Consider the following 25,611-nt stretch of genomic DNA (forward strand, 5'->3'; position numbering starts at 1 on the left):
GGCTTGCCGGGGGGGAGAGCGGCTTACTGCGGCTCGTGTATCTGTTAATGTGGCACCAGGAGAAGGATTCCTGCTCCTTTCCCAGTTCCACGTTCAGGTAAGTAGAAACATAAAAATTTACAGCACAGAACGAGGCCATTTTGGCCCATCGCGTCCGCGCCGGCCGACAGAGAGCCGCACGGCCCATGGTCAGCAGCCCTAAAGGTTACATATAAACTTGTGAACAATGACACAGGCAAAGAGCAACCAGTCCGCCTCACTACCCTTATACTGAAACATTCCACACTCCAACCCAACCGGAGCCATGTGATCTCCTGGGAGAGGCAAAAACCAGATTTAAAAACCCAGGCCAATTTAGGGAGAAAAAAATCTGGGAAAATTCCTCTCCGACCCATCCAGGCGATCGAAACTAGTCCAGGAGATCACCCTGGCCGTATTCGATTCCCTGCAGTACTTAGCATTATATCTGCTCCGTCCAACAAAAGGTCATCCAGTCTGTGGTGACCGAGGAGCAGACCAAGTGATAGACAAGATCGACACTCGGGTAGAGACGTCAGACTTCGGTAGGTGGTTCACAACGGTCTTTATTCGCAGGCCTGGAGAGAACCTTCCAAGATTGCTCTTGGATCCGACTCCGCCGGGGAATCATCTGCTACAGTCTTTTATACTTTATTCTCACAAGCTTATCGTACAGGCAAAGTCTGCAGCTCAGCATTCTTCGAACTAAATCATTGTGTGTCTGCATTCTTAGAAAATTACATTTCACCATATCTTGTACAGATAGCTACAACATCTTGTTGTACAATTCCCAAGGCCTCAATCTGGTGTTAACGTGACTGGGTTTTGTTACAAGCCAGTCGTCTTAATACTTTATGGTCAATTTGTTACCGTGCTTTTACCTTGGGGCTTTCTACCAGTATACTTCAGTCTAATCCCAATTACCAGCTCGAGGTCCGTAACCCTGCAGGTTACTGCACTTTAAGTGCCCATCCAACCATCTCTTAAAAGTGGTGAGGGTTTCTGCATCCACCACCCTTCCAGGCAGCGAGTTACTGATCCTCTCAACCCTCTGCGTAAAAAAGCCCCCCTCAAATCCCCTCTAAACCTTCCACCATCCACCTTAAACCTATGCCCCCTCGTAATAGACCCCTCCACCAATGGAAATCGGCCCTTACTATCCACTATGTCCAGGCCCCTCAATATTTTGTACCCCTCGATGATGTTTCCTCTCAACCTCCTTTGTTCCAATGAGACCAAACCCAGCCTATCCAATCTGTCCTCATAACTAAGATTCTCCATTCCAGGCAGCATCCTAGTAAATCTCTTCTGCACCCTCTCTAGTACAATCACGTTCTTCCTATAATACGGTGACCAGAACTGCGCACACTACTCCAGCTGTGGCCTAACCAAAGTATTATACAATTTAAGCATAACCTCGCTGCTCTTATATTCTATGCCTCGGGAAATAAAGGCAAGCATTCTGTATGTCTTCTTAACCACCTTATCCACCTGGCCTGCTACTTTCAGGGATTTGTGGACAAACACTCCAAGGTCCCTTTGTTCATCCACACTATTAAGTGACCTACCACTTAATGTGTATACCCTTTGCTTATTAGCCCTCCCAAAGTGCATCACCTCACACTTCTCTGAATTGAATTCCATTTGCCACTGCTCTGCCCATCTGACTAGTAGACTGATATCCTCCTGCAGCCCATGACTTTCCTCTTCATTATCAACCACACAGCCAATATTCGTGTCGTCAGCAAACTTCTTAATCATGCTCACTATATTCAAATCTAAATCATTGATATATACCACAAAAAGCAACGGTCCCACTACTGAGCCCTGCGGAACCCCACTGGAAACAACCTTCCACTCACAAAAGCATCCATCAACCATTACCCTTTGCTTCCTACCTCCAAGCCAATTTTGGATCCAACTTGCCACTGTATCCCATGGGCTTTAACCTTCATGACTAGTCTACCATGTGGGACCTTATCAAAAGCTTTGCTAAAGTCCATATATACTACATCGTACGCACTACCCTCATCGACCCTCTTGGTTACCTCCTCAAAAAATTCAATTGGGTTAGTAATACACGATCTTCCCTTAACAAATCCGTGCTAACTGTCCCTAATTAATTCTTGCCTTTCCAAATACAGATTTATCCTGTCTTTCAGGATTTTCTCCAATAATTTTCCCTCCACTGAGGTTAGGCCGACAGGCCTGTAATTACTCGGCCTATCCCTTTTTCCCTTAAACAAGGGTACTACATTACCAGTCCTCCAATCCTCCGCCACCATGCCCAGATCCAAAGACAACTGGAAAATGATGGTCAAGGCCCCTGCTATTTCCTCCTTTACTTCGCTCAACAGCTTGGGATGCATTTCATCCGGGCCTGGGGACTTATCTACTTTCAAAGCTGTTAAATCCTTTAATACTTCCCCTCTCACTCCATTTATTTCATCCAGAATATCACACTCCTCCTCGATAGCAGTATCTGCATTACCCCTTTCCTTTGTGAAAACAGATGCAAAGTATTCGTTAAGAACCTTATCAACATCTTCCGCCTCCACACAAAGATTACCCTCATGGTCTCTAATAGGCCCTACTCTTTCTTTAGTTACCCTCTTACTCTTAATATATTGATAGAAGATCTTGGGGTTTTCCTTAATTTTACCAGCCAAGAATTTCTCATGCTCTCTCTTAGCATTCCTAATATCCTTTTTAATTTTGCCTCTTTCTATATTCCTCTAAAGATTCTAAAGTATTTAGCCGTTGGTATATGACATAAGCATCCCTTTTTTTCTTAATCCTCCCCTGTAAGTCCCTAGACATTCAGGGGGTTCGAGAATTATTTTTCCCAGCCTTTTTCTTTAAGGGCACATATTTGGCCTGAGCCATCCAGATCTCCTCCTTAAATGACTCCCACTGTTCCGATACTGATTTACCCACAAGTAGCTGTTTCCAGTCCACTTTGGCCAAATCACTCCTTAACTTAACAAAATTAGCTTTTCCCCAATTTGGAACTTTTATTCCAGGCCTATCCTTGTCCTTATCCGTAACCGACTTGAATCTGACTGAATTATAGTCACTGGCACTGGTGCTCTCCCCCCCTTCAACCTGCCCAGCTTCATTCCCCAAAACTAAATCCAAGTCAGCCCCCTCTCGTGTTGGGCTTGCTACAGACTGACTAAAAAAAGTTCTCTTGAATGCATTTCAAGAATTCCGCACCCTCTATAGCCTTCACACTAAATTTGTCCCAATCAATATTTGGATAGTTAAAATCCCCGACTATTACTACCCTTTGGTTTTTGGACTTCACAATAATTTGCCTACATATTTGCTCCTCTATCTCCCTCCCACTGTTTGGGGGTCAATAATACACTCCCAGCCGTGTGATCGTCCCTTTTTAACTTTTCAGTTCGACCCATATGGCCTCATTTGATGATCCCTCTAACATATATGTCCATTGTGCCCCTTAGTGGTCCACACTTCAGCCAGCAACACTTCCATAGTTGAGAATCTGGGAGGCCATCCAGCTGCTGACCCCTCCCCTCACCTCATTCGACTTAATGAAGGGAAGGTGGGAGCTGTACCGGAGAATCACCAGGGAGGGAGAGAGTAGCGGTTTTGCTGGGAACACGAGCATCAAATTTTGTTTTCTCCTTTTCTCCTTTTAGTAACATTCACGTAACTTCATAACTACGGGAAACAGCAGTTTTAACAATAAAAAAGTACAAGTAGTAAACCGATCAACTCACTTAAAATACTTTTACAAATGAAAACGTAACTGGCATAAAAATTTTAAATATTTCAAACTCCCAATAAAAAAGCCCTGCTGTTGATTAAAATGCTTTGTGACGTTTTGCCTTCAGGCCTGCCTCTAACCCACTGTTCCAGTCCCCAACCCCTCTCTGCTATTTGCTCACAAACCGGGCCCCTGTCTCGACCTGCCCTCGACCTGTTGAGCACTGATTATATCTTGTGGTTCCTCATCTGTTCTGATCATCAGTTATTTACTATTCACGGGTCTAAAGGCAAGTCCGGTTCTTATCCAGTCCCCAGAAGTTGTGACGATGCTCGAAGATGGGATGGTGTAGTTTCGCTGTGCCCTGGAGAGCAGCAATGTGAATGACCATGTGGATAAATATACTGTACACTGGTACCACCCATCAATTGGGAAAAGCAAACCTTTATTGACTCTTTCTGTAGCTGGCGAGGTTTAACAAAACAATGGCTTCTTTAAACAGTTTGAGCTTTCCAGAGATGTTTCCATTAACAGCTACATTCTGACCATCAGAGGCGTGCAGCACAGAGACAGCACTGTCTATATTTGTGGTATTTGGGGAACAATCTATGGAAATGGAACCCGGCTGAATGTAACCGGTAAGTACCTTTTACATTATATTGCTTTTATTCCCAACTATGTTACCATACAAGCATCTTATTTATGTTACACAAACTGTTTCTTTTCCAGTAACAATACGGAGTTATGCCTACAGAATAGAGGGTGAAATCTGAGCCAGACTTTGATATTTTTGCCTTCCACGTTGAGCAGGAGAGGTGTGTTCAAGAGTTAAATACTAGGAACACGTCCCCAACATACCACGCAAGAAGGGGAGGGTTATTGTGGTCTCCAAGCATCCTGCCCTGGAGCGGCAGGACACTTTATTAAGGTATTTAAATCAGGCTCCCACAGTGCAATTGGGAGCCTGATTTAAAATGTACTGTTGCTGCACGGGTTGCCTGTGGCCTCTCTCAGCCCCTCCAGATCACAACCTGTCCATCTCTCTCCCTCCGGGTTGCCGTGGACCGACCAAGTGTTGCCGCTGCTGTTCCCTCCCTACCGCTGACCAGGCTGTCCATGTGTCCAGCTGCCGGGCAGGACATGGAATTACATTGGGCCAGAAATTGCGGGTGGAGGCGTCCGACCTGAAAAATTTCTACGAATGTACCTGGTGGTCCCGGAGGAGCATGGGATTGCGTTAGGGAAGCCTTCTCATCCCGTGCTGCAAAAGGTGCTCTCGTCCTCCAGGTTCCCTCACAGAAGGTGCAGTCACATGTGACTGCTCACCCAATCAGGTACAATATTCCACAACTTGCTCATTAATAGCAATGAGAACTCCGTATCTACCAGTTCTCATTGCTATTAATGAGAAAAAACAAACACAATAAACACCATAATAAAAAATTTAAAAACACACCTCACATAATTAAAATTAATTGAAATTAAACTTAAAAATGCATTAGAAAAAAAAGATTTTTCCGATTTTTTAAAAAAGTTTTGTAATTAGGGTTAAAAATAAACTTACCTTGGTGGGCAGGGTTTTTAACAATAAAATGTGTTTTTAAAATTTTATTATATTTTTGTGCTTTAAAACTCTTATGCCTGTAACAGTAGGCTATGCACCTGCTTTTATCAGGTGCAAGAGTTTTGAGGACATTTGCTGGGCAAGATATGGGTAAATCCCACAGTCTTGCCCAAGCAAATGTCCTCGCTCCCGAGATGCGGATGATCTGTCAAGCCTTGACAGATCGGAAAACCCGTTTTTCAGCGCATGCGCATTGTGCGCTGAAAACCGACGTTTGCGATGCATTCCCGGGTCCGTACACACTCCGTACGGACCTGGGGAGGCCGGGATTTCCAGGCCAATGTAATGGGGTCTCGCCGTTAAGTTCAGCTGGACCCAAGTGTCCTGCTCTTACCGCGTTTTCTGTCCATGTTCAGCCTCCGTGTAGATATCAGGGCCTCTATATCGGTTCGTGAGGAGTAAGCTGGTAGTTCAATACAGTACCGAGTGAGTGTGGTGTTATCGGGTGTGATGCCTGTTGATTGAGACATTAAATTGAGGCTTTGTCTGTTCATGGGATATAAAAGGTGCTGTGACACGATTTGGACCTCCCGCTGTCCCACCGCGATTTGGACCTCCCGCTGTCCCGGACAATATTTGTCACTCAGCCAACATTACTAAAACAAATTGTCTGAACGTTTATCTCATTGCTGTTTGTGGGAGCTTGCTGTGCACAAATTGGCTGCTGTGTTTTCATAAATAAGTGGCTATAAGTCAAAATGATTTCATTGGCTGTGAAGTGCTTTTCTGGAAACTGCTATATAACTGGTTTATCTATTTGTTCTGGGGTATGTGTGGTACTGATGAGGAATATTCAATGCCCAGCCTTAGTTGCCGGTTGCATTGAGTCAGCAATGTCGTGTGGGACTGGAGTCACGTGTAGGTCAGAACAGTTAGAGGTAGCACGTCCATCCCTGAAGGACATTATTGTATCAGTTGGCTTTTTAATGACAATCCAGCAGCTTTCATGGTCCTTTGTCTGGTGCCAGCCCATAAATTACCCAGATTTAAAACATTTTATTTCACAATTTCCCATGCTGAGATTTGGGCTCTGATTTGGTAGTACCACAACTATTGGACCACAATAATCTCTGCAAGTTAATCTATTAAAATGCATAAAGTTTACAAAATGTACAGGAATAATAAAGCAGCTGGCAAAGTGGCAATAACAAAATCAATAAAACAACTTGTATTTGTACAGAGCACCTGGAGATATATCTTTGCCATGGAATAAGCAGGAAAGGGATATGATTAATATTAAGTCTGGGGGGAGGGGATGAAATGGAGCAGTGCGGTGTCACAGGTGCTTGGAGTCCACGGAAGGAACGTGACCCGTTTTAATGTATATCCTGTGTTGTTACAGCATTCATTAACTTCCTTCCTTTAATCTCTCTCTCTCCCCGACCCAACGAGCCACAGGGTCAGCCGAGTAAAGAAAGAACTTATGTTAATATAGCGCCTTTCATGACCTTTAGTCCCAAAGCCCTTTACAGCCAGGGAAGTACTTTTGAGCTGTCGTCACTGTTGTAATGTAGAAAACATGGCTGACAATTTGGGCACAGATAGGTAGTTGTCACAGAGGTGATTTCATCCAGTTGTTCAAACTACAAACATCACATCAAGAGATTGATCATCGGGTTCATAGGTGGGTTTTCATACTAAAATCAGGAACCCAAAATATTCAACTAACTGATAGTTTTCCTTCTTTACCAACATTTCTGCAACAGGACTTACTGACATTAAAGAGCTTGTGATATTTGTCCTGCCTGATCATTTTACTGATGCAGTCGTGCATGCAGCACCACTCGTACTATTCATTGGCTGCTCGTCCTGTAGTGCGGTGGTGGGGTGGGGGGGCAACTAATGGACAGGAGGAACGAGATCCACCTCTGGGCAGGTACCCCTCCAGATCCACCTCTGGCCAGGAGCCCCTCCAGGTCCACCTCTGGCCATGAGCCCCTCCAGATCCACCTCTGGCCATGAGCCCCTCCAGATCCACCTCTGGCCATGAGCCCCTCCAGACCCACCTCTGGGCAGGTACCCCTCCAGATCCACCTCTGGCCATGAGCCCCTCCAGATCCACCTCTGGGCAGGTACCCCTCCAGATCCACCTCTGGCCATGAGCCCCTCCAGATCCACCTCTGGGCAGGTACCCCTCCAGATCCACCTCTGGGTAGGTACCCCTCCAGACCCACTTCTGGGCAGGTACCCCTCCAGATCCACCTCTGGCCAGGAGCCCCTCCAAATCCACCTCTGGGCAGGTACCCCTCCAGACCCACCTCTGGGCAAGTACCCCTCCAGGTCCACCTCTGGCCAGGAGCCCCTCCAGGTCCACCTCTGGCCAGGAGCCCCTCCAGGTTCACCTCTGGCCAGGAGCCCCTCCAGGTCCACCTCTGGCCAGGAGCCCCTCCAGGTCCACCTCTGGCCAGGAGCCCCTCCAGGTCCACCTCTGGCCAGGAGCCCCTCCAGACCCACCTCTGGCCAGGAGCCCCTCCAGACCCACCTCTGGCCAGGAGCCCCTCCAGACCCACCTCTGGCCAGGAGCCCCTCCAGACCCACCTCTGGGCAGGTGCCCCTCCAGACCCACCTCTGGGCAGGAGCCCCTCCAAACCCACCTCTGGCCAGGAGCCCCTCCAGACCCACCTCTGGCCAGGAGCCCCTCCAGACCCACCTCTGGCCAGGAGCCCCTCCAGACCAACCTCTGGCCAGGAGCCCCTCCAGACCCACCTCTGGCCAGGAGCCCCTCCAGACCCACCTCTGGCCAGGAGCCCCTCCAGACCCACCTCTGGCCAGGAGCCCCTCCAGACCCACCTCTGGCCAGGAGCCCCTCCAGACCCACCTCTGGCCAGGAGCCCCTCCAGACCCACCTCTGGCCCAGTTGGTGAGAGGCAGGAGCGGCCTATAAAAGGCCCAGCGGGAGATCGAGAGCCAGCGGCAGTTGGTGAGAGGGGAGCGGCCTATAAAAGGCCCAGCGGGAGATCGAGAACCAACGGCAGTTGCTGAGAGGGGAGCGGCCTATAAAAGGCCCAGCGGGAGATCGAGAGCCAGCGGCAGTTGGTGAGAGGTGGGAGCAGTGTCGGAGCGGCCTATAAAGGCCCAGCGGGAGATCGAGAGCCAGCGGCAGTTGGTGAGAGGTGGGAGCAGTGTCGGAGCGGCCTATAAAGGCGTACTTGTGCAGCTACTGCGGGAGAGAAAGCAAAATAGAAGTAGAAAGGGATCAAAAGGTGACGTCACAGCCAATGGGGTAAGTGATTGGCTAGTGATTGGTGAGTAGCTTTTCTTTTTATTTTTATATCAGTAAGTGAACTGTAACATTGTTATTACCAATTTAAGGGTATCTAAGGGTTAAGGCATGGCAGGAGAGCTCGATCACGTGATATGCTCCTCCTGTACCATGTGGGAACTCAGGGACACTTCCGGTGTCCCTGACGACTACGTGTGTGAGAAGTGTATCCGTCTCGAGCTCCTGACGGTCCGCGTTGCGGAATTGGAGCTGAGGGTGGATTCACTCTGGACCATCCACGATTCTGAGAATGACGTGAGTATCACGTGTAGTGAGTTGGTCTTACCGCAGGAGAAGGGTCCACAGCCAGATAGGGAATGGAAGACCAGCAGGAAGAGCAGTGCAAGGAAGGTAGTGCAGGGGTCCCCTGTGGTCATCCCCCTGCAAAACAGATACACCGCTTTGAGTACTGTTGGGGGGGATGACTCATCAGGGGAGGGCAGCAGCAGCCAAATTCATGGCACCGTGGCTGGCTCTGCTGCACAGGAGGGCAGGAAAAAGCGTGGGAGCGCGATAGTGATAGGGGATTCAATGGTGAGGGGAATAGATAGGCGTTTCTGCGGCCGCAACCGAGACTTCAGGATGGTATGTTGCCTCCCTGGTGCAAGGGTCAAGGATGTCTCGGAGCGGGTGCAGGACATTCTGAAATGGGAGGGAGAACAGCCAGTTGTCGTGGTGCACATTGGTAAAAAAAGGGATGAGGTCCTACGAAATGAATTTAAGGAGCTAGGAGCTAAATTAAAAAGTAGGACCTCAAAAGTAGTAATCTCGGGATTGCTACCAGTGCCACGTGCTAGTCAGAGTAGGAATCGCAGGATAGCGCAGATGAATACGTGGCTTGAGCAGTGGTGCAGCAGAGGAGGACAAAGGGTTTGATTAGGGCAGGGAAAATGGAGTGCGAGAAGAAGCTTGCAGGGAATATTAAGACGGATTGCAAAAGTTTCTATAGGTATGTAAAGAGAAAAAGGTTAGTAAAGACAAACGTAGGTCCCCTGCAGTCAGAATCAGGGGAAGTCATAACGGGGAACAAAGAAATGGCAGACCAATTGAACAAGTACTTTGGTTCAGTATTCACTAAGGAGGACACAAACAACCTTCCGGATATAAAAGGGGTCAGAGGGTCTAGTAAGGAGGAGGAACTGAGGGAAATCTTGGCCCTCCAGGTCCACCCCTGGCCAGGAGCCCCTCCAGGTCCACCCCTGGCCAGGAGCCCCTCCAGGTCCACCCCTGGCCAGGAGCCCCTCCAGGTCCACCCCTGGCCAGGTGCCCCTCCAGGTCCACCTCCGGCCAGGAGCCTCTCCGGGCATCTACTGTGGAGGCAGCGCGAAGGAATTGCAGAGCATGTCAATGGCAGGAATATTGCACCCAGATCGTGGCTACAATGCCGGAAGACATTTAATGATCTACCTGGAGTTGTTAAGATACGAACACTGATCTCATCCCTGCTCACAGCTGCACCACCTCACAGCACCCAAGTCCCTTCCATAAGTTCCCTTCATTCTCCTACACTCACTAAACCATACTTCACTGCTTCTCCTTCTCATACTCAGACACTCATCACGGGTACAACCCTGACTTGCCCACAACTCACATCTCACACACTCATTATCAGCTATTCCAGCATGACCACCACATGTTCCTCAAGTCTCTCACTAACATGACACTGTTTTCTTGCAGAAGGTGGTCACACACAACTCAAGACAGCAACTGTCACCGGAGGAGGCACAGTCCACCTGCACACTCTCCTTCCCCGCCCTTGAAGAAAACGTGCTTGCCATCAGGGGCGGGAGAGAGTTGATGTCGAGGCAACTGGCAGAGGTTGGGGCAACTGGAGGTGACGTTGCACAGGGTGTCTTCACACCTCATTCTCTCTGTCCCTTCTGACCTCTCTCACCACTCTCACTGCAAGCTTCAGATACTTTCAGCACTTCTCTCTCTCGGCACTCCATTCTCACCACAGGCTAACCTTTGTTTCTCTCTCTCCATTTTAGGTCATGATAATGGAGAAGAGGAGTATAGGCAGAGGAGGCCAGCCTTCCGGAAGATGCAGTCACAGACACCAACTCAGATACTGGTATCATGCGGACCTTATAGGCTTGATTAGAGTAGATGTCTACACGCGGTGACACACAGGGCACAAATGCTCAGCGTCTAGAAACATAGAAAATAGGTGCAGGAGGAGGCCATTTGGCCCTTTGAACCTGCACCACCATTCAATAAGATCATGGCTGATCATTCACCTCAGTACCCCTTTCCTGCTTTCTCTCCATACCCCTTGATCCCTTTAGCCATAAGGGCCATATCTAACTCCCTCTTGAATATATCCAATGAACTGGCATCAACAAATCTCTGCAGTAGGCATTTCCACAGGTTAACAACTCTCTGAGTGAAGAAGTTTCTCCTCATCTCAGTCCAAAATGACTTGCCCCTTATCCTGAGACTATGTCCCCTGGTTCTGGACTTCCCCAACATTGGGAATATGCTTCCTGCATCTAACCTGTCCTGCCCCCTCAGAATGTTATATGTTTCTATGAGATTCCCTCTCATCCTTCTAAAATCCAGTGAATACAGGCCCAGTCGATCCAGTCTCTCCTCATATGTCAGTCCTGCCATCCCGGGAATCAGTCTGGTGAACCTTCGCTGCACTCCCTCAATAGCAAGAATGTCCTTCCTCAAGTTAGGAGACCAAAACTGAACACAATATTCCAGGTGTGGCCTCACCAAGGCCCTGTAGAACTGTAGCAACACCTCCCTGCCCCTGTACTCAAATCCCCTCGCTATGAAGGCCAACATGCCATTTGCTTTCTTAACTGCCTGCTGTACCTGCATGCCAACCTTCAATGACTGATGTACCATGACACCCAGGTCTCGTTGTACCTCCCCTTTTCCTAATCTGTCATCATTCAGATAATAGTCTGTCTCTCTGTTTTTACCACCAAAGTGGATAACCTCACATTTATCCACATTATACTTGATCTGCCATGCATTTGCCCACTCACCTAACCTATCCAAGCCTCATAGCATCCTCCTCGCAGCTCACACTGCCACCCAACTTAGTGTCATCCGCAAATTTGGAGATACTACATTTAATCCCCTCGTCCAAATCATTAATGTACAATGTAAACAGCTGGGGCCCCAGCACAGAACCTTGCGGTACCCCACGAGTCACTGCCTGCCATTCTGAAAAGTACCCATTTACTCCTACTCTTTGCTTCCTGTCTGCCAAACAATTCTCAATCCACACTACCCCCAGTCCCATGTGCTTTAACTTTGCACATTAATCTCTTGTGTGGGACCTTGTCGAAAGCCTTCTGAAAGTCCAAATACACCACATCAACTGGTTCTCCCTTGTCCACTCTACTGGAAACATCATCAAAAAAATTCCAGAAGATTTGTCAAGCATGATTTCCCTTTCACAAATCCATGCTGACTTGGACCTATCTTGTCACCTTTTTCCAAATGCGCTGCTATGACATCCTTAATAATTGATTCCATCATTTTACCCACTACCGATGTCAGGCTAACTGGTCTATAATTCCGTTTTCTCTCCCTCCTTTTTTAAAAAGTGGGGTTACATTTGGTACCCTCCACTCCATAGGAACTGATCCAGAGTGTATGGAATGTTGGAAAATGTCTCTCAATGCAGCCGCTATTTCCAAGGCCACCTCCTTATGTACTCTGGGATGCAGACCATCAGGCCCTGGGGATTTATCGGCCTTCAATCCCATCAATTTCCCCAGCACAATTTCCCAACTAATAAGGATTCCCCTCAGTTCCTTCTTCTTACTAGACCCTCTGACCCCTTTTATATCCGGAAAGTTGTTTGTGTCCTCCTTAGTGAATACCAAACCAAAGTACTTGTTCAATTGATCTGCCATTTCTTTGTTCCCCGTTATGACTTCCCCTGATTCTGACTGCAGGGGACCTACGTTTGTCTTTACTAACCTTTTTCTCTTTACATATCTGTCGAAGCTTTTGCAATCCGTCTTAATGTTCCCTGCAAGCTTCCTCTCATACTCTATATTCCCTGCCCTAATCAAACCCTTTGTCCTCCTCTGCTGAGTTCTAAATTTCTCCCAGTCCCCGGGTTCGCTGCTATTTCTGGCCAATTTGTATGCCACTTCCTTGGCTTTAATACTATCCCTGATTTCCCTTGATAGCCACGGTTGAGCCACCTTCCCTTTTTTATTTTTACACCAGACAGGGATGTACAATTGTTGTAGTTCATCCACGTGGTCTCTAAATGTTTGCCATTGCCCATCCACAGTCAACCCCTTAAGTATAATTCGCCAATCTATCCTAGCCAATTCACGCCTCATACCTTCAACGCTACCCTTCTTTAAGTTCTGGACCATGGTCTCTGAATTAACTCTTTCATTCTTCATCCTAATGTAGAATTCCACCATATTATGGTCACTCTTCCCCAAGGGGCCTCGCACAACGAGATTGCTAATTAATCCTCTCTCATTACACAACACCCAGTCTAAGATGGCCTCCCCCCTGGTTGGTTACTCGACATATTGGTCTAGAAAACCATCCCTTATGCACTCCAGGAAATCCTCCTGCACCGTATTGCTTCCAGTTTGGTTAGCTCAATCTATATGCATATTAAAGTCACCCATGATAACTGCTGCACCTTTATTGCATGCACGCCTAATTTCCTGTTTGATGCCCTCCCCAACATTACTACTGTTTGGAGGTCTGTACACAACTCCCACTAACTTGTTTTGCCCTTTGGTGTTCTGCAGCTCTACCCATACAGATTCCACATCATCCAAGCTAATGTCCTTCCTAACTATTGTATTAATCTCCTCTTTAACCAGCAATGCTACCCCACCTCCTTTTCCTTTTATTCTATCCTTCGTGAATGTTGAATACCCTTGGATGTTGAGTTCCCAGCCCTGATCATCCTGGAGCCACGTCTCCGTAATCCCAATCACATCATATCTGTTAACATCTATTTGCACAGTTAATTCATCCACCTTATTACAGATACTCCTTGCATTAAAACACAAAGCCTTCAGGCTTGTTTTTTTAACACCCTTTGTCCTTTTAGAATTATGATGTAGTGTGGCCCTTTTTGTCTCTTGCCTTTGTTTACTCGGCGTTCCACTATTGCTTGTTACCTTTCTACCATCTGTTTCTGATACCATATTACTTCGCCCTGTCTTGCTGCATAGGTTCCCACCCCCCTGCCATATTAGTTTAAACACTCCCGAACTACATTAGCAAATGTTACCCCCAGGACATCAGTTCCAGTCTTGCCCAAGTGCAGACCGTCCCTTTTGTACAGGTCCCACTTCCCCCAGAACTGTTCCAATATCCCAGGAATTTGAATCCCTTCCTCTTGCACCACTGCTCAAGCCATGTATTCTAACTATCCTGCTTCCTCTACTCTGATTAGCACGTGGCACTGGTAGCAATCCAGAGATTACTACCTTTGAGGTCCTACTTTTTAATTTAACTCCTAGCTCCCTAAATTCAGCTTGTAGGCCCTCTTCCCGCTTCTTACCTATATCGTTGGTACCGATATGTACCACGACAACTGGCTGTTCACCCTCCCTCTCTAGAATGCTCTGCAGCCACTCCGAGACATTCTTGACCCTTGCACCAGGGAGGCAACATACCATCTTGGAGTCTCGGTTGCGGCCGCAGAAACTCCTATCTATTCCCTTTACAATAGAGTTCCCTATCACTATAGCTCTCCCACTCTTTTTCCAACCCTTCTGTGCAGCAGAGCCACCCATGGTGCCATGAGCCTGGCTGCTGGTGCCTTCCCCTGGTAAGTCATCTCCCCCAACAGTATCCAAAACGGTATATCTGTTTTGGAGGGAGATGACCGCAGGGGACTCCTGCACTACCTTCCTGCTCTTGCCTTGCCTCTTGGTCACCCATTCACTATCAGTCCTAACTCTTACCTGCGGTGTGACCAACTCACTAAATATGCTATCCATAACATTTTCAGCATCGCGTATGCTCCAGAGTGAGTCCATCCGCAGCTCCAATGCCATCATGTGGTCTGTCAGGAGCTGCAGCTGGACACTTTTCGCACACATACAGTAGTCAGGGACACTTCCCACATAGCACAGGATGAGCATGACACGGGTCTGAGCTCTCCTGCCATGACTTAACCCTTAGATTATTCACTTACTAAAATTTACTTAAACACCAAACAGCTACTTAGTAGTTCCCTGCCAATTAAACCGATCTAAAAGTCACTGCCTGCTGTACCTGCATGCCAACTTTCAATGACTGATGTACCATGACACCCAGGTCTCATTGCACCTCCCCTTTTCCTAATCTGCCGCCATTCAGATAATATTCTGCCTTCGTGTTTTTGCCACCAAAGTAGATAACCTCACATTTATCCACATTAGACTGCATCTGCCATGCGTTTGCCCACTCACCTAACCTGTCCAAATCATCCTGCAGCCTCTTGGCGTCCTCCTCACAGCTCACACCCAGCTTAGTGTCATCTGCAAACTTGGAGATATTACACTCAATTCCTTCATCTAAATCATTAATGTATATTGTAAATAGCTGGGGTCCCAGCACTGAGCCCTGCGGCACCCCACTCGTCACTGCCTGCCATTCTGAAAAGGACCCGTTTATCCCAACTCTCTGCTTCCTGTCTGCCAACCAGTTCTCTATCCACGTCAATACATTACCCCCAATACAATGTACTTTAATTTTGCACACCAATCTCTTGTGTGGGACCTTGTCAAGAGCCTTATGAAAGTCCAAATACACCACATCCACTGGTTCTCCCTTGTCTACTGTACCAGTTACATCCTCAAAAAATTCCAGAAGATTTGTCAAGCATGATTTCCCTTTCATAAATCCATGCTGACTTGGACCGATCCCGTCACTGCTTTCCAAATGCGCTGTTATTTCATCTTTAATAATTGATTCCAACATTTTCCCCCCTACTGATGTCAGGCTAACTGGTCTATAATTATCTGTTTTCTCTTTCCCTCCTTTAAGTGGTGTTACATTAGCAAACCTCCAGTCCATAGGAACTGATCCAGAGTCGATAGACTGTTGGAAAATGATCATGAATGCATCCACTATTTCTAGGGCTACTTCCTTAAGTACTCTGAGATGCAGACTATCAGGCCCCGGGGATTTATCGGCCTTTAATCCCATCAATTTCCCGAACACAATTTCCCGCCTAATAAGGATATCCTTCAGTTCCTCTTTCTCACTAGGTCCTCGGTCCCCTAGTATTTCCGGAAGGTTATTTGTGTCTTCCTTCGTGAAGACAGAACCAAAGTATTTGTTCAACTGGTCTGCCATTTCTTTGTTCCCTGTTATAAATTCACCTGAATCTGACTGCAAGGGACCTACGTTTGTTTTCATAATCTTTTATCTTCACATAAATAAAGAAGCTTTTGCAGTCAGTGTTTATGTTCCCAGCAAACTTCCTCTCATACTCTATTTTCCCCCTCGTAATTAAACCCTTTGTCCTCCTCTGCTGTATTATAAAATTCTCCCAGTCCTCAGGTTTGCTGCTTTTTCTGGCCAATTTATATGCCTCTTCCTTGGATTTAACACTATCCTTAATTTCCCTTGTTAGCCACGGTTGAGCCACCTTCCCCGTTTTATTTTTACTCCAGATGTACAATTGTTGAAGTTCATCCATGTGATCTTTGAATGTTTGCCATTGCCTATCCACTGTCAACCCTTTAAGTATCACTCGCCAGTCTATTCTAGTCAATAGGGCTGGGGGTAGGACGTCACAGCTGTCAGCTCGCCAGGGGCGTGGTCGCATTTAGTTCTGCTACAAAGGACTCAGATGCAGACCTCGAGGGCCCAGACTAGCAAAGAAGGCTCATGGGCATCTAGGCTAGTGTCACTGGGCAGCCTGCCAGAGAGCATGTGCACAATGTCACGGATCATGGAGCAGTCCAGCTCCAACTTGTCTCAAAGCTTTGTGCAGAGTGTGGAGACTATTCTGTCCAACATGGTCAGCTCTGCCATGATAGTGCCTCTGCTGACAGTTTGGATAGCAGTACAAGCTTGGATGGCTGCCATCTTGGCTTTGGGGCTCACTGTTGACGGGAACTCACAGAGCATCACGTCACATCTGTACTGCGTTCTCGAGCAGAGCAGAACTGAGGCTCCAGCCCAAGAGCATGGCCATGACTCCATGGGAGAGGCACCGGCTGTCCTCTCTCAGGATGGCAGCCTGTCTGACAAAGCAGCTGGCAGGGGAAACAATGACCTTGTTGGTGTCACACAGCCAGTCGGCTCAAACTGCTCTAGCCCACGCTGTAATTCTGCGGGCTTCAGCCAGGCTCTCTCAACACAGCTGGTTGAAGTCACCCACCACAGCCATCTGAAGTGTCCTCAATGGAAGCTCAGTAACCTCACACCTCCCAAGCTGCAGCCACTGGGGAAACATCTCACTCTGTCCATCGGAAAGGAAATGCAGTTAATTTTGGCAGATAGAGCTGAAGTGACCTCACTGATACATCTGTTGACTGCACTCTGAGATGTTTCTAGTGTCACCTGTTGCAGACTGAAAGGAGCCCATAGCATAGAAATTGAGGGCGATGGTGAGCGTGGCAGTCACAGGCAGTGCTGTCCATGCCCTGGTGTGTGGCTCGAGCTGGTGATAGAGCTTAGCCACAGCCTCCTTAGTACAGCAAAGGCACCTCATACATTGCTCCTGCGTGTAGTTAAGGTCGGGGAAGTGCTCCCTGAATACTCTGAGGATATGGCCTCTTACACAGTCCCCCGCTCTTCCTCCTCCTCCTCCTCCTCCCTCTTCTGGCTGCTGCTCCTGCTCTGGGATGCCTGTCCTGCTGCTCCCACTCAACTTCCAACCCCAAAGGCAGCCCTATGAGCCTAACCCGTGGGTACAGGCAAACTATCTGCCTCACAAATACCAGCAATCTGACAACAGCTAAATCTCCGCCGAAGCCGATAAAGTCTAATTTGCAGAGTGCTAAAACGCAGCAAACAATCCTGGGGAGTTGAACCATCAGCCTAAAAAGACAAACTCGCCTGTGAGTTCAGCATGGTCCCTTTAAATCCCCCCTGGCAGGGGCGTTTCCTGCCGGTTAGCACCACGATTTTCTGAGTGAGACCAGCACATGGTGGGGCACTTGCTGGGATAGCTGAAAATTTAAAGTCCATCACAGGGAAACCACGGGTAAAGATTTGCGTGCACCTGACATTCATTTTAAATTTGCCAGTGGCGCAGCTCCTGACTCCTTTCCCAATATGGCAGGTGGCAAAATTCCAGTCAGAAATGTGTCTGCGCTTCCTGCCCCCGTATTGGGGCCTTCAGTGTTCACGCAGCACCTGACAATAAAATATTGAGGCCATTGAATGTTCTAGAGTGGTAAAACTCACAAAAATGTCCAGAAGTTCCAACCTGTAATGAGAAACCAGCAACTGACCTGTAAGTTCTGCATGAACATAAGAATTCGGAGCAGGAGTAGGCATTCGGCCCCTTGAGCCTACTCCGCCATTCATTGAGATCTTGGCTGATCTTCTACCTCAACTCCACTTTCCTGCATATCCCTTGATTCCTGCAATATTCACAAATCTATCGATCTCTGTCTTGAACATACTCAAAGACTGAGCCTCCACAGCCCTCTGGGGTAGAGAATTCCAAATATTCCCCAACCTCTGAGTGAAGAACTTTCTCCTCATCTCAGTCCTAAATGGCCGACCCCCTATTCTGAGACTGTGAGCACAGAGGAAACATTCTCCTTGCATCTACCCTGTCAAGCCCTGTAAGAATTTCAATGAGACCACCTCTTATTCTTCTACACTCTAGAGAATATAGGGCTAGTCTACTCAATCTCTCCCCATAGGACAATCACCCCATCCCAGGAATCAGTCTGGTAACCTTCGTTGCACTCCCTCAAGTATATCGTTAGGTAAGGAGACCAAGCAGTACACAATACTCCAGGTGCGGTCTCACCAGGGCCCTATATAATTGCAGTAAGACCGCTTTACTCTTATGTTCAAATCCTCATGTAATAAAGGCCAACATATCATTTGCTTTCTTAATTGCTTGCTGTACCTGCATGTTAACTTTGTGATTCATGCACAAGGACACCCAGGTCCCTTTGAAAACCAACATTTCCTAATCTCTCACCATTTAAAAAAAATACTCTGCTTTTCCATTGTTCCTACCAAAGTGGATAACTTCACATTTCTCCATATTATATTCCATTTGCCATGTTCTTGCCCACCCACTTAGCCTGTCTATATTCACTTAAAGTCTCGTTGCATCCTCATCACAACTTACATTCCCACCTAGCTTTGTATCATCAGGAAATTTGGATATATTACATTTGGTTGCCTCATCCAAATCATTGATATTGATATAGATTGTGAATAGCTGAGGAGCAAGCACCAATCCTTGCGGCACCCCACTAGTGACAATCTACCAACCTGAAAATAGAAACATAGAAAATAGGTGCAGGATTAGACCATTCGGCCCTTCTAGCCTGAACCGCCATTCAATGAGTTCATGGCTGAACATGCAACTTCAGTACCCCATTCCTGCTTTCTCACCATACCTCTTGATCCCCCTAGTAGTAAGGACTTCATCTAACTCCTTTTTGAATATATTTAGTGAATTGGCCTCAACAACTTTCTGTGGTAGAGAATTCCACAGGTTCACCACTCTCTAGGTGAAGAAATTCTTCCTCATCTCGGTCCTAAATGGCTTACCCCTTATCCTTAGACTGTGTCCCCTGGTTCTGGACGTCCCCAACATTGGGAACATTCTTCCTGCAACTAACCTGTCTAACCCCGTCAAAATTTTAAACGTTTCTATGAGGTCCCCTCTCATTCTTCTGAACTCCAGTGAATACAAGCCCAGTTGATCCAGTCTTTCTTGATAGGTCAGTCCCGCCATCCCGGGAATCAGTCTGGTGAACCTTCGCTGCACTCCCTCAATAGCAAGAATGTCCTTCCTCAAGTTAGGAGACCAAAACTGTACACAATACTCCAGGTGTGGCCTCACCAAGGCCCTGTACAACTGTAGCAACACCTCCCTGCCCCTGTACTCAAATCCCCTCGCTATGAAGGCCAACATGCCATTTGCTTACTTAACCGCCTGCTGTACCTACATGCCAACCTTCAATGACTGATGTACCATGACACCCAGGTCTCGTTGCACCTCCCCTTTTCCTAATCTGTCACCATTCAGATAATAGTCTGTCTCTCTGTTTTTACCACCAAAGTGGATAACCTCACATTTATCCACATTATACTTCATCTGCCATGCATTTGCCCACTCACCTAACCTATCCAAGTCGCTCTGCAGCCTCATAGCATCCTCCTCGCAGCTCACACTGCCACCCAACTTAGTGTCATCTGCAAATTTGGAGATACTACATTTAATCCCCTCGTCTAAATCATTAATGTACAATGTAAACAGCTGGGGCCCCAGCACAGAACCTTGCGGTACCAAACTAGTCACTGCCTGCCATTCTGAAAAGTTACCATTTACTCCTACTCTTTGCTTCCTGTCTGACAACCAGTTCTCAATCCACGTCAGCACACTACCCCCAATCCCATGTGCTTTAACTTTGCATGTTAATCTCTTGTGTGGGACCTTGTCGAAAGCCTTCTGAAAGTCCAAATATACCACATCAACTGGTTCTCCCTTGTCCACTCTACTGGAAACATCCTCAAAAAATTCCAGAAGATTTGTCAAGCATGATTTCCCTTTCACAAATCCATGCTGACTTGGACCTATCATATCACCTCTTTCCAAATGCACTGCTATGACATCCTTAATAATTGATTCCATCATTTTACCCACTACCGATGTCAGGCTGACTGGTCTATAATTCCCCGTTATCTCACTCCCTCCTTTTTTAAAAAGTGGGGTTACATTGGCTACCCTCCACTCCATAGGAACTGATCCAGAGTCAATGGAATGTTGGAAAATGACTGTCAATGCATCCACTATTTCCAAGGCCACCTCCTTAAATACTCTGGGATGCAGTCCATCAGGCCCTGGGGATTTATCGGCCTTCAATCCCATCAATTTCCCCAACACAATTTCCTGACTAATAAGGATTTCCCTCAGTTCCTCCTCCTTACTAGACCCTCCGACCCCTTTTATATCCGGAAGGTTGTTTGTGTCCTCCTCAGTGAATACCGAACCAAAGTACTTGTTCAATTGGTCCGCCATTTCTTTGTTCCCCGTTATGACTTCCCCTGATTCTGACTGCAGGGGACCTACGTTTGTCTTTACTAACCTTTTTCTCTTTACATATCTATAGAAACATTTGCAATCCGTCTTAATGTTCCCTGCAAGCTTCTTCTCGCACTCCATTTTCCCTGCGCTAATCAAACCCTTTGTCCTCCTCTGCTGAGTTCTAAATTTCTCCCAGTCCCCGGTTTCGCTGCTATTTCTGGCCAATTTGTATGCCACTTCCTTGGCCTTAAATACTATCCCTGATTTCCCTTGATAGCCATGGTTGAGCCACCTTCCCTTTTTTATTTTTACGCCAGACAGGAATGTACAATTGTTGTAGTTCATCCATGCGGTCTCTAAATGTCTGCCATTGCCCATCCACAGTCAACCCCTTCAGTATCATTCGCCAATCTATCCTAGCCAATTCACGCCTCATACCTTCAAAGTTACCCTTCTTTAAGTTCTGGACCATGGTCTCTGAATTAACTGTTTCATTCTCCATCCGAATGCAGAATTCCACCATATTATGGTCACTCTTCCCCAAGGGGCCTCGCACAACGAGATTGCTAATTAATCCTCTCTCATTACACAACACCCAGTCTAAGATGGCCTCCCCCCTCGTTGGTTCCTCGACATATTGGTCTAAAAAACCATCCCTTATGCACTCCAGGAAATCCTCCTCCACCGTATTGCTTCCAGTTTGGTTAGCCCAATCTATGTGCATATTAAAGTCACCCATTATAACTGCTGCACCTTTATTGCACGCACCCCTAATTTCATGTTTGATGCCCTCCCCAACATTACTACTACTGTTTGGAGGTCTGTACACAACTCCCACTAACGTTTTTTGCCCTTTGGTGTTCTGCAGCTCTACCCATATCGATTCCACATCATCCAAGCTAATGCCCTTCCGAACTATTGCCTTAATTTCCTCCTTAACCATCAATGCTACCCCACCTCCTATTCCTTTTATTCTATCTTTCCTGACTGTTGAATACTCCTGGATGTTGAGTTCCCAGCCCTGATCATCCTGGAGCCACGTCTCCGTAATCCCAATCACATCATATTTGTTAACATCTATTTGCACAGTTAATTCATCCACCTTATTGCGGATACTCCTTGCATTAAGACACAAAGCCTTCAGGCTTGCTTTTTTAACACCCTCTGTCCTTTTAGAATTTTGCTGTACAATGGCCCTTTTTGTTCTTTGCCTTGGGTTTCTCTGCCCTCCACTTTTCCTCATCTCCTTTCTGTCTTTTGCTTTTGCCTCCTTTTTGTCTCCCTCTGTCTCCCTGCATTGGTTCCCACCCCCTGCCATATTAGTTTAACTCCTCCCCAACAGCACTAGCAAACATTCCCCCTAGGACATTGGTTCCGGTCCTGCCCAGGTGCAGACCGTCCGGTTTGTACTGGTCCCACCTCCCCCAGAACTGGTTCCAGATTAGGAGAACCGGACCCATTTATTCCTGCTCTCTGTTTTCTGTCCATTAACCAATCCTCAATCCATGCTAGTATATTACCCCCAATCCCATGAGCCCTAATGTTGGTCAATAACTTCTTGTGTGGCACCATATCGAATGGCTTCTGAAAATCCAAATACACCACATCCACTGATTGCCCCCTTATCCATCCTGCTCGTTACATCCTCAAAAAAAACTCTTAACAGATTTGACAAACATGATTTCCCTTTCATAAATCTGTGTTGACTCTGCCCAATCCTATTATTACTTTCTAAGTGCCCTGTTACCACATTCTTAATAGATTTTAGCATTTTCCCTACGACTGATGTCAGGTTAACTGGCCTATAGTTCCCCGTTTTCTCTCTTCCTCCTTTCGTAAATAGCGGGGTTACTTTAGCTACCTTCTGGAACCATTCTAGAACCTATCGTATTTGGAGGATGACAACCAATGCATCCACTATCTCGATAGCCAACTCTTTCAAAACCTGAGGATGTAGGACATCAGGTCCAGAGGATAGAAAATAGGTGCAGGAGTAGGCCTTTTGGCCCTTCAAGCCTGCACCACCATTCAATATGATCATGCAACTTCAGTACCCCAGACCCCATTATCGGCTTTCAGTCCGATTAATTTCCCCAGTACAATTTTTTTTACTAATACAAATTTTTTTTCAATTCCTCATTCTTGCTAAACCCTTGCTGCTCCACTATTTCCGGGAGTCTTTTCGTGCCTTCTTAGAAACATAGAAAATAGGTGCAGGATTAGGCCATTCAGCCCTTCGAGCCTGCACCACTATTTAATAAGATCATGGCTGATCATTCACCTCAGAACCCCTTTCCTGCATTCTCTCCATACCCCTTGATCCCTTTAGCCGTAACGGCCAGATCTAACTCTCTCTTGAATATATCCAATGAACTGGCATTAACAACTCTCTGCGGTAGGGAATTCTGCAGGTTAACAACTCTTGAGTGAAGAAATTTCTCATCTCAATCCTAAATGGCTTACCCCTTATCCTTAGACTATGTCCCCTGGTTCAGGACTTCCCCAACATCAGGGACATTCTTCCTACATCTAACCTGTCCAGTCCCATCAGAATTTTATATGTTTCTATGAGATCCCCTCTCATCCTTCTAAACTCCAGTGAATACAGGCCCAGTTGATCCAGTCTCTCCTCATGTCAGTCCTGCCATCCCGGGAATCAGTCTGGTGAACCTTCACTGCACTCTCTCAAAAGCAAGAATGTCCTTCCTCAGATTAGGAGACCAAAACTGAACACAATATTCCAGGTGAGGCCTCACCAAGGCACTATATAACTGCAGTAAGACCTCCCTGCTCTTATACTCAAATCCCCTAGCTATGAAGGCCAACATACCATTTGCTTTCTTCACCGCCTGCTGTACTGACATGCCAACTTTTAATGATTGATGTACCATGACACCCAGGTCTCGTTGCACCTCCCCTTTTCCTAATCTGCCACCATTCAGATAATATTCTGCCTTCGTGTTTTTGCCACCAAAGTGGATAACCTCACCTTTATCCACATTATACTGCATCTGCCATGCGTTTGCCCACTCACCTAACCTATCCAAGTCACCCTGCAGCCTTTTAGTGTCCTCCTCACAGTTCACACCACCACCCAGCTTAGTGTCATCTGCAAACCTGGGGATATTACACTCAATTCCCTCATCCAAATCATTAATATGTATTGTAAATAGCTGGGGTCCCAGCACTGAGCCCTGCGGCACCCCACTAGTCACTGGCTGCCATTTATCCCCACTCTCTGCTTCCTGTCTGCCAACCAATTCTCTATCCATGTCAGTACATTACCCCCAATACCATGTGCTTTAATTTTACACATCAATCTCTTGTATGGGACCTTGTCAAAAGCCTTTTGAAAGTCCAAATACACCACATCCACTAGTTCTCCCTTGTCCACTGTACTAGTTACATCCTCAAAAAATTCTAGAAGATTTATCAAGCATGATTTCCCTTTCATAAATCCATGCTGACTTGGACCGATCCCGTCACTGCTTTCCAAATTTGCTATTTCATCTTTAATAATTGATTCCAACATTTTCCCCACTATTGATGTCAGGCTAACCGGTCTATAATTAGCCGTTTTCTCTCTCCCTCCTTTCTTAAAAAGTGGTGTTACATTAGCTGCCTGCAGTCTATTGGAACCGATCCAGAGTCGATAGACTGTTGGAAAATGATCACGAATGCATCCACTATTTCTAGGGCTACTTCATTAAGTACTCTGGGATGCAGACTATCAGGCCCCGGGGATTTATCGGCCTTCAATCCCATCAATTTTCCTTGCACAATTTCCCGCCGAATAAGGATATCCTTCCGTTCCTCCTTCTCACTCGACCCTCGGTCTCCGACTATTTCCGGAAGGTTATTTGTGTCTTCCTTCGTGAAGACAGAACCAAAGTATTTGTTTAACTGGTCTGCCATTTCTGTGTTCCCCATTATAAATTCACCTGAATCTGACTGCAAGGGACCTATGTTTGTTTTCACTAATCTTTTTCTCTTCACATATCTATAGAAGCTTTTGCAGTAAGTTTTTATGCTCCCAGCAAGCTTCCTCTCATATTCTATTTTCCCCTCCTATTTAAACCCTTTGTCCTCTTCTGCTGTATTATAATTCTCCCAATCCTCAGGTTTGCTGCTTTTTCTGGCCAATTTATATGCCTCTTCCTTGGATTTAACACTATCTTTAATTCCCTTGTTAGCCACGGTTGAGCCACCTTCCCTGTTTTATTTTTACTCCAGACAGTGATGTACAATTATTGAAGTTCATCCATGTGATCTTTAAATGTTTGCCATTGCCTATCCACCGTCAACCCTTTAAGTATCATTTGCCAGTCTATTCTAGCCAATTCACGTCTCATACCATCGAAGTTACCTTTCCTTAAGTTCAGGACCCTAGTTTCTGAATTAACTGTGTCACTTTCCGTCTTAATAAAAATTCTACCATATTATGGTCACTCTTCCCCAAGGGGCCTCGCACAACAAGATTGTTAGTTACTCCTTTCTCATTACACATCACCCAGTCTGGGATGGCCAGCCCTCTAGTTGCTTCCTCGACATATTGATCTAGAAAGCCATCCCTAATACACCCTAGGAAATCCTCCTCCACTGCATTGCTACCAGCTTGGTCAGCCCAATCTATATGTAGATTAAAGTCATCCAGGATAACTGCTGTACCTTTATTGCATGCATCCTTAATTTCTTCTTTGATGCTGTCCCCAACCTCACTACTACTGTTTGGTGGTCTGTACACAACTCCCACTAGCGTTTTCTGCCCTTTGGTATTCCGTAGCTCCACCCATACAGAT

The sequence above is a fragment of the Pristiophorus japonicus genome, unplaced genomic scaffold, assembly GCF_044704955.1.
Source record: "Pristiophorus japonicus isolate sPriJap1 unplaced genomic scaffold, sPriJap1.hap1 HAP1_SCAFFOLD_370, whole genome shotgun sequence".
Lineage (NCBI taxonomy): Eukaryota > Metazoa > Chordata > Chondrichthyes > Pristiophoridae > Pristiophorus > Pristiophorus japonicus.